Genomic DNA, 9,473 nt, shown 5'->3' with positions numbered 1-9,473 from the left:
TCAAAGAAATTAGTCAAAAGTGATTTAAAAAGAGGATCGTGTTCAGTTTTGCCAAGAGTTCTATCGCATTCTTCCGTTACCACTAAGGTTCTTAATTTATCTAGTCAACTTCCTAAAAATCTATTTTCAAAAAAAAATCATTATCAATCTCACATAAAGTTTTGATAATGAAATTATAGATGTAAATATTGATATTACTTTCTAATTCAATTTTAATTGAATTCCTTGTACATCAGATCAGTCTTCAAGTCTTACTTTTTATAGTTTTTCTACTTACTATGAGCGCGGTAGACATCTATCTGCTGGCAAAGATGATTCAATGTTATTAGATCTAGTTAATAAAATGTTTAATCCAAACTTGTCTTTTATTTTTCCTGTTTCTGGTGAAAAAAGAAACGATCATTTTTACATAAATGGCTACTTGAATATTCCTGGTTAGCTTACTCACAGATTGAACTGCCTCCCATGTACACTGTTGGGTAGCAGTATTTTAAACAATACCTCAATAATCAACTTTATTTGAAAACCTTTTACCATATGGGGCAATGCAACTCGTGCTTATATGGATCACAATGATAATTGTCGACTTCATCAAATGTCAATGCATTGTCTTAACATGCTGCAACCTAATTCAAAAAAAAAATTTGATTGAAATTGACATCGATAATCTTAGAAAAAAACTTATATGTAATCGAAATATATTAATTTTGATTATAAAGACAATTATTTTTCTTGGCCATACAATACTGCTTTTGGAGGTCATCGTGATAACAGTAAGTATCATCCAGAGATCTGAGAAACATGTGAAGACAACATTGGTATAGGTAACTTTGTAGAGCTTTTAAATTTTCGTATTGAAGCAGGTGATAAAGTTCTTGAGCACCATATTCATTCTGCTCCTGAAAATGCAACCTATATAACTAAAACCGCACAAAACGAACTTCTTGAATGCTGTGGAAAAACAATCAAAGAAGTTCTGATTAAGAAAATTAAAAAGTCAGGTTATTTTTTCTATCTTGTGTAATGAAGTGTAATAGCTTGTGTAATAGCTGTTGAACAGCTATCTTTAGTTATAAGATACATTGACTGTGATAATGTTATTTGTGAAGACTTTCTATGGTTTATTGAATGTAAATCTGGTGCAACTGGTGTTAGTCTTGCGCAAAACATAATTTCTACAATTGATAATCTTGGTCTTGATATCCAAAAATGTAGAATTCAAGGATATGATGGTGCTGGGACAATGTCTGGTAAATTAAAAGATATTTCATCTAGAATTAAATTTATCAATTCAAAGGCAACTTTTGTTCACTTTGCACGCCGTAAACTTAGTTTAGTTGTTAGTAAATCATGCAATGTTCGAAGTGTTAGAAATGTTCTTGATCAAATCAAAAATATATCTTACTTTTTTAACTAATCACCTAAACGTGCCAGTTGTCTCAATAAATTCTCAGAAACTTAGAGGTCTGAATGTTTTTATTGATAAAAACATATCCTTTATTCATTCAATGGAAGAAATGGCATACAATGAAGGTAAGAGTTATAATATTGATACTTCTTCAAAAGCTTCATGTTTTTTGACAAATTTTTCTTTTATTGTAAGTTTAGCTTTATCAAAACAAATAATGGACTATTTCTATGCCATCACTGTTGTTCTCCAAACTAAAGCGTTTGATATATCAAAACAGTGTAATGAAATAAATTGTTTAAAAACTCTAATTTTAGATTTAAAAAAAATATTTATGTCTATCATAACGAATGGTACTTAATTGCTCTTGATCTAGCTAAGACTCTCGATGTTTCAGAAGTTAAACTAAGGCTCCGTGGCAGACAAATTTATAAAGATAATTATCAATCTGACACAGTTTTAGATTATTTCAAATATCTTCTAGATCATTTAATTAATGAATTAGAAGATAGATTTGATGAAGGTGAGATGGTTGTTTACAGAGGTTTATCTGGTATTCCTGAAACTGTTGTAAAAATAAATAAATAAAGAAAAATGTTTTTGGAAGTTATATTTTATGGAATTTTTCCATTTTTATATATCTGATATGCCTCATCCTACATCAACTCATGTTGAATTAGATTTGTGGGAAACATTTTGGAACAATCAATCTGTGATCCCATTCACTATTAGATTTAGAGACTTTAAAGTCTATTGATATGAGGGGTTTCCCAAACATTAAAGAAAGTTTTTTAATAAAGGGAACAATTCCAATTACCACATGTGAATGCGAGAGAAGTATTTCTGTTATACGCAGACTTATATGTGAAGCCGCATGACAGACTCAAGGTTTAATTCTTTAGCTTTGATGTCTGTTCATCAAGAAATAATTCCTGATGTAGAAAGAGTTTTGAATATTTTAGAGTTGGATTTTACCTAATATTAACTTATTAATTTCTTTTTTGTTTATTGACTATATTCGTGTATTTTATTTTATTTTATATTTAAGTTTATCTAATATTTAGTGAAAATTAGGAAAACCAACATCATAAATTAAAAAAAAACTATTAAATAAAATTTGGCAAAAAACTGCCTATCAAGAAAAGGTAAGAATCCAGAAATAAAGGGCTAACCCTAGGCAACGATACAAATACTTTAGACTAACTGCCTATCAAGAAAGAGAAAGAATACAGAAATGGAGGGCTAACCTTAGAGCACATAACAATTTACAGATGGAGTGCAAAGTCCTATGTCTTACCTTCTCGTTGGTGCACTTCGTTAAATAAGTTAGACAAGTAAAAAGTGTCTAATTTATAAACAGAATAGCCAAGGGGGAGAGGTTTACAAAAAAATATCGCCGACTGTATTTTGGCAACTCAATAAAAAACAGGCAACATCCACAAAAAATCCTGCATCCGCCCCTGGCAGGCATAATATTGTGACAGCACTATCGAGAGGTAAGTTATATGTACAATAATTCTTTAACCTAAAATCAAAAAAAGTATAAAAAATATTATTTAGGTACAAAAAATTGTTGATATAATAATCCTAAGTGAATGCAACTAACTAAAAATTCCTTAAACTTTTTAACATTGAAATTCAAAAAAAAAGTCAAAAGCACTTTTTCCAAAGAACAAAATACCAACTAGAGAAGTCATAAGTTTTAAAAATATATTAGAGTTAATTGATTCTCAAACAGAAACTGCTTGTAGTGTTTTCAGGAGCTGGAAATGGACAGAGTATTTTAAACCTAACCTAAGAAAAAAACTTGACGTTAAAGATCTTCATATTGACAAGCAAGCAAAGCATTTAGTCTGCAACAAAAATGTTATGCGAAACATCCCCAGATTATACTGTTAAGATTTATGTAGATGGAGCAGGATTTTAAAAGATATGTTTAAGTTCTCTTGATAAGGAAGTAATTGAACCTAATACCAAGTTCTCATAAAAAGGGGATTTAAAGCATGACATTTCAAAGACAGAGAAGTTAAGATACTTATTATTATTTCTCCTGTTCAAGATGTCAAATAGAATCACCACAACATCAAGCAGGTGATCTATTAGGAATCGCGACTTCTTCGTATTTGACTTAAAGCTTGCTAATATTTATTTAATTGAAGTATCTTTCTTTACTCACCACTGCAGTTGGTGTGAACTTTCAAAGCAGGGTATGCAGGCTTTTACAATCTTTTATCATACAAAATAATTGGAAACCGGTTTATCGTTATTTAAATTATTTTCTTTTGCGCAATTAAAAAGTTATACTAGATATTTTAATTCAGTATTTTGATCTAAATTACTTTTCAGAACACTTGGTATAGTTAGAGATAATGCAGAACAGTACAAACAGGGCTTGTAAAACTCCACACAAAATTCACTGCGGCAACCTTCAAGAGTTCTGTTCAAAATCCTTTGCTAAATTTACTAAATGATACACCTGTTTCAGAAAATAGATTATTGTATTTCCAGAAAAAAGACAAATCTCCATTGGAGTTTATCTATTTTCTGTTTCCGGAAAAAAGATAAAGCTCCAATGGAGGTTTATCTATTTACTGGAAATACAAACCGTTTGTATAACATAGTAATAAAATGCTGTCCAAAACAAAAACATAGTTGATGTACCTGTGACATTATCTCAAACAGCGTATAAGGGAGAGATCTAGGTATTTTCGTACAAACGGATATGAGGTGGAAAACATTAAACACAAGTATGTGTTAACAAACCTTTAAAATCACTGGACTAATAGAAAAATGCATTTGAAAATAGAGACTAGTTTTGAAAACGGGTATAGCGACTTTAATTCTTAGAAGAATACGAGCAGACTTGATTTATTTATACAAGATATTGAACTATTTAAAGTTTTTTAATCTTAATGTTAAACGAATCTTTAAAATGTTTAAAGCACTTCTAGCTTTAAAATGTTTAAGTTCACTTCGCTTTAAAAAGTGCTCTTATACTTTAGCAAATTCAATGTGGCCATTAATTTCTTACGTAATAAAAAAAAAATTGAAAAGTTTATACTTGTTACTCTTTTTATTTATTTATATATTTTATATATTTATATTTTATTATAAGTTTTATCAAGAAAAAGTAAAAGTCTATCGAAATGTAGTAGTTTTGTTTTAGAAGTTGGATAAAAGAGTGTCCATTTTGTTTTTTATAACATTTAGTGAAAGCTTATTCATTTTAAACCAATCGGAAACCTTCGCTAATTCAATATTCATATTATAAAATAATATTGATAATATATTATCAGGTAAAAAAAAAAGATGTGTCATCAGTAAACACGACTCCGGTTGAATTCCATCTTTATTCAGATCATTAATGTAAATGAGAAAGAGAAAGGGTCCGAGTATAGAGCCCTGAGGCAATCCTCTGGTTGTATTTTTTAAATTACCAAGGTCATTTTCTTTACTATGAATGAACTGTTTTTGGTTGTTCAAATAACTTTTAAGTAACAATAAAACATTTCCTTTGATTCCATAATATTCAATTTTTGAATATTATGGAATCATCAAAAGGAGAATTTTATGATCAATTATATCAAAAACTTTAATAAATCAATGAAAACTTACAACGTATATGATGATAGGTCTATGTTGGAAAAGTGTGTCAAGAGACCTTTAAGAGACCTTTTTCCGACACGTCATGAAAAGTGTTGGAATAAAAATTTTAAGAGACCTTTTAACGTCATGAATAAAATTTTAAGAGACCTTTTAACGTCAAAAAAAATTTTAAGAGACCGACATGAAGCGCGCAGGAATTTTAACTTGTTTAATGAAGCGCGACGAAAAGTATATAAAGAGTAAAAAAATGAAATAGGTTCATAATCAATGGAAACGAAAAATAAACCGTTACAACAATTTCAAACTCCAACGACAGTGGCAGTAGTTCAACCTTATAAACCTGATCCTCCAATAGATAATGGTGGTACACACGACTCGATATCGCGTTCGATATTTTGAAGTGCGTTAATAAAGAAAAAATAGTGTCGGTATTAGCAATTTCGAGTTTGTTTATTGTTATTGTAGTGGGAGGATATTTATTTGGAGCGTTATTGGGAGTTTTCATATTACTTGGAACAATATTGGGATTATATATTTGTAATAAAATAATAAAAAAGACATTGTAAATTTATTGTTATATATTATAATATTATTTTTTTCCAATTTGATTAATTCCGTAAGAAATTCCACCTGAAATAGCTCCGCCCAAAACAGCTTTACCAATGGTAGGTAGAAGAGCGCTAGCAAAGAAAGGTAAAACGGCTTTAGATACCATTCCTAAAAGAGGTCCTAAAAATTTTCCACGCATACGTCTTGTTTTGTGTCTTTTATAATGTCTTTTATATTTTCTTTTTTTATGTCTTCTTTTATACATTTTTTTTATCGAGATATAAGAGATGATAATAAAGTCGGTGCTAAAACTGTAGCTAAGAATGGAAGAAATTTACCACGCATGCGTTTTCTTAAATGTCTTCTTAATCGTTTTCTACCTGCGCCTTTTAACGGAGGTAAATAAACTCTTCCTCTTCCTCTTTTTCTACGCATTCCGACGTTTTTTTTCTAATAGATAAAGGTTTTTTACATTGTAAATAAAGTAGTCTCATTTTTTTTAACATATATGCAAATTTAGTTTTTTGCAATTGTTTTTATAAGAATTTAAAGTGGGTGGAAGATTTTTTTCTATATTATCGTAAAAAGAATCAGGCATATAATAAAGCGTTCTTATATAATCTGCTTTAGTTTTCGGGTTATATTTTCCACGTCTAATTCTTTTTCGTCATTTTAAACGTTTTCCTCTTCCTCTTTTTTTACATGAACATTTTTTTATTTTACAAGCGGTGCAACAAAATTTTTTACGCATCTCGTTGTTTTTGAAGATAATCGAGTGCGTAGCCTCCTACGTTTGATTTTAGTAGTCATTTAGCAAAATTTTTAACTTTGGTAAAAAATTTTCTTTTCCCTCAATGATGTCGTGCGCTACCTCTATGATGACGACGACGGTGACCGCTTCTTCTCGTACGCCTGCAAGCCATTAACACGATTAAATATATAAGAAATAAAGAAAAGTTTTTTGCTCACACTATTGCTGGTGAAAATTATATCCAAAGTTCAACGGCGAGTTCTTTTAATAAACCTACAGAAGAATATAATATTGCTGTTGGTTTACCTAATTTCATTTCTCACGAAGAACTAAAACAATTTATTGTTAACAATAATTTATTTATTACGATTACTATTCAATAATATATTTATGTAAAAAAATGGTCATTTTTTTCGAATCTATTTTATGTCACTATGAATTCATATTTTTTATACATTAATTATTTTTTTAGATTAACTAATAAAAAATGAATTCAGTAAACATTTTCAGACAAATCACTCTCGAACTTACTTCTGACAATGCGAGAAGTATTAGATTCATGTTAAAAATACCAAAAAGAATCAAAGAAAATTTAAAAAAGATAACCAGTATCATGGAATATATTAAAGACAACGTTATAGAAGATGAGCAATGTATTTATGAAATATGGAAAGTAAATTGGAATTTTTACTTAAAATGTGTAAAGCCATTCATCGAATAGACATTGTGAATAAATATAAAAATCAAATACCACGATTGCCAACATACGAAGAAAGCGTAGTTAAAAATCTACCACCTGTTTATTCACCACCAAACGAATTTTATCCAAGTGCAGTCATTCCAGCCAAGCAAAAAGAACTTTTGAACTTTTATAACCCTTAACCTGAACCACCTGAAGCACCTGAATGTGCTCAAGAACCTAATTTCTACTAGTATTTTTTTTGTTATTTTTTTATATTTGCAATTTTTTTTTTAGATTACTAATTAAAAAAAAATTTGATCATGGGAAGCAACTGGGGTAATATTGGCAGCATACTTGAAAAAGAATTTACTTCATTTCTCTACTTTCTACATCAACGCAGAAAAAAATGGAACGCGAAAAAATAGTCAAAAAGATGGAAAAAAAAACTGATGAACGTTGGACTTATTTAAATAACATTCGTTTACGCATTAAAAACTTTGAAGACGAAACACTGATTTGGTTTGATCAACGCGAACGAAATTTTTCTTATTATCTTTTCGATTACGATGATACAATAGATAACTCGAACAAATTTACCCTTGAAAATCAACCTAAATTAGCCTTGAAAGATTTATGTAAAAGAACCTTGGCGCATCAACGAATCCTTTTTGAATTTGAACAATTACAAAATAAAATCTTTTCTTTATTCGATAGAACCAAACTACCACTCACCAAATGGAAAAATAAAGATGAAATTAGAAAATTATTTGATGGTTATCGAAAACACATCTTTTATGAATACATGATAGAAAAAAAGAAACATTTATTATTTTTTCATCTTCAAAGACGTTATTTACACCGACTATTTCATTTACTTTTTACAGAAATATCATGTTTTGCTAATCCCCATAAACAATTAGAAACATATTTAATGAAAAAACTATATCATTTAATAATGGCTTATATATACTGGGCAAAACAACAATATTTTTATATTACAGAACCTTGTTTTATTCATGTTAATATTGTAAATCAATTTTTTTAATATTTTTTTTAGATAACTAATAAAAAATGGAAACAAAAATACAAAGGAAAAAATTTGAAGAATATGATGTGAATTATAAACAATTAATATGGTTTTGTCCACACACGAGATTACTCTTCAAACATGAAAAAGTGTCTACGTTGAAAGAACTATGTAAAAGAAAAATGGGATATAGCAGAATGAGAGTAGAAATGAAATTATTTCAAATGAAACTGGCGAAAGCTATCCCTTTTGAATATTACGACAACAAATATATTCTTTGGGATCAATCCTTTTACGTAATAACACAATATGGACCTCGTTTTTTATTTAGAAAACATTTAGATTTTTTTTACGAACAAGCATATTTTTTATATACAACCAATGAAATATTTTTTTCTCATTATTTTCAACCTTATTTAAATAATACTCAATATGAACAATTTTATATTTTATTAAAAAATTATATTAATTGGTCAACTGAACAATATTATTTTATTACTAATCAAAATTTTGTACATATGAAGGATATTATTTTATATTTATAGCTAGAAAAAAAATGAATAAAACAAAAAGTGGCTATTCCAAAAGAAAAATCAACAAAAAAATAAGAAATCAAATGAAAGGTATATTCATTTTTTTATTCAATCTATTTTCTTTTTTTACAGCAATGTATCCCTACTTTATTCAACTTCAAAAAGAAAGTTTGAAACATTCTCAAATGCTCAATCGTCGTTATTATTGTTTAAAAAAATGTGGCTCATGTCAAAGCTGTCAATTGCAAAAAAAATAACTTTTTTTATTAGAAATATATATTTTTTATTACATTTTTGTCTTTTTTTTTTATTCCCCACTTTTTTTATATTTCATTTATAAGAATTGATTTATATAACTTTTTTTTCATTTTTTTCATTTTTTTAGATAAAAAATGAATAATATTACCAACAATGATGATTGGGAAAAAGAACTCGTTGCAGAACCTGTAACGAGTTCTTTTTCCCAATCATCATTGGGAAAAAGAACTCATTACAAGTAGCTAGTACCAAATTAAAAAGACCGTTGAGAGGGATCGATTTCGAACATTGTTTAAAACTAGAATTAAAATCTATAAATAAAAAAACAATAGAACCAAATAAAGAAGAAGAATGGATATGTGACGCCCCACCCTTTGAACTAAAATGTAAACTTTTATATAAATAAATTATTTTTTTATTTTTTTAGCTAACTAATACAATGTGTGGAAATTGCAATTGTCTAGTGAAAAAAACAATCGTTTTGACAGATGAAAAAGCACTTTTTGTCTTGAAGTTTGCAGAAAAATATAACAAAACATTCGTTCAAGAACTCGATATTTATAATTACTACATCACTATTGGAAAACGTTATGTACCTCACATGACTTTTGAAAATTTCGTAAAAGAAAACTACCCTATTTTCAGAGAAAACAAAAAAT

Source organism: Hydra vulgaris, chromosome 10 (assembly GCF_038396675.1).
Source record: "Hydra vulgaris chromosome 10, alternate assembly HydraT2T_AEP".
NCBI classification, from domain to species: Eukaryota; Metazoa; Cnidaria; class Hydrozoa; order Anthoathecata; family Hydridae; genus Hydra; species Hydra vulgaris.
Note: the sequence above shows the minus strand (reverse complement) of the source record.